Source organism: Morone saxatilis, unplaced genomic scaffold (assembly GCF_004916995.1).
Source record: "Morone saxatilis isolate NCDOM2014 unplaced genomic scaffold, NCSU_SB_2.0 Contig7, whole genome shotgun sequence".
In the NCBI taxonomy this organism is placed as follows: Eukaryota; Metazoa; Chordata; class Actinopteri; family Moronidae; genus Morone; species Morone saxatilis.
The window spans coordinates 3,509,858-3,511,759 of record NW_023340246.1 but is presented as its reverse complement, the minus strand read 5'-3'; positions in this window follow the sequence as shown (position 1 = coordinate 3,511,759).

The following is a 1,902-nucleotide window of genomic DNA, read 5'->3' as shown; positions in this document are numbered from 1 at the left end:
TTTGTGAACAATATTTGAGAGGAAATAGGTCTTTTGTGTACATAGAGAAAGTCTTAGATCTTTGAGTTCCGCTCATGATGAATGGGGGCAAAAACAAAAGTCTTGCGTTTATAATTGTGTTCAGTGTATATATATTATAATATTATTATATTTGACAATTTATATGACGACGATATAAGAATAGAAATTTGTCAGACATTTTCTCTCAGGGCACTTCCCTTTAATAGCTCTGTGCATCAGAGAGGAGAACAGATTTATTTATGTTTGACAGCAATAAAATGGTTGGCTGACTGGCAGAATCTGTTTGGCTTAACTGAAAGAGTAAATGCACAAACACGCAGTGAGAGAAAGAGAGAGAGAAGTGTCAATGAATTAAGCATAAAGATTCTTCCTTACTGAACTGAGGCTGAGCTTTGTGTTTTTGTGCCCAGTCTCCTGGCTTCAACATGTGAATCTTGAAACATGTGACGAAAGTGTCTTACCACAGTGAAATATAAGGGTATATGAGTGATTTGGCACTGTTGTTTTAGTGAAATCTATTACCAGAAAACAATTTACTCAATTTAATGAACCTACCTCAACTACTGTATTAAACAATGGCAAGCAATCAGTCATAGTTGCAGTAATCCAGAGTAGCAAAGTGCAGATCTCACCTTGAGTTTAATTACTGGTCCAGTTCCAAATGATGTCTGAGTGATATTTGTATTTATATAATTGTATTTATATTTTAGTCATTAGCAAGTGCAAGTTACAGATGATTTGTAAGTCATTCTATTAATAGGATACTTCAGCTGAATACTTGCCATTATAACACTCCTCTCACCCCAGTGTGACTGAAAGCAACATCGATGACAACCAGCACCGAAATCTTTAATAAGTGACCACACAATTTGTTAAGTAATGCGATGCTCCCTTGGCTGCTGAAACGTGTATGTTATTGTCTTGCTAAACCTTTCGTCAACATGCCACATTTAGCCTCTTGTTTTCCTCTGTGTCAGCACTCTGACGCTGAAGCCTAAGTGTTTGGTGTCCTAATGTCTGAAACACCTGACTGACTCTATTATAACTGTAACCTGAGTAGGTCAGACATGTGGATTTTCCGGCAACCCTTAAGTGCCACCTATCTTTCAAGTCTAAGTGTATCCACTAGGCATACACACTTTCTTATTGTTATACAACATGCCTGCTTCTTCCGATTTTCTTTACTCTCGTATCTACTGGGGAGATTTTTCGAGAATCTGATCTGACTCATATCACAAAATGTAACCAAGTTGTTAATCCGGTATAATGCTCCTGGTGGTTTTGTATAGGATGCATTGCATAATGATCACATTTTGTGACCAGTCAAAAGTATTCCTAAATTCAATTGAGCTTTAGTCAGATGGTGTCACTTTAAGAAACGCCCTTACATTTTAATCCATTTTCCTTCTACACATTTATAGCAATTTTACAAAATATGCAAAACTAGTTGTTGTTTTTGTGGCTCAGAAAACATTATATTGATTTTCAGTGTCAATATCTGTTTAAAAAAAAGACCAACGTTCTGTGCTGTGGTCATCGTAGGTCATCTATGTGCTTTAGTCTGATTTACCTACAATATAATACAATATAGACGTCATAACCTTGTACTACTATTTCTATCCATTCTTCTCCACATTTGGCACTCCATACAAAACTAAGGGCCAGTCAGTTCAAGGGTATTGTACATATAAAACAAGCCATATTTTATTAATGCAGTTCAGTACTCAAAACCTGACATACATCATCAGATGGAGAATCTAAATTGTTCAGATTTCAAAATTTAGAAGTTCTTTTATAGAACATTACGAACACTACTATCTGATGCAATCAAACACAATAGCAATGAAGGTTTAAATAAGGCCACAGTTTGAACATTGCAGT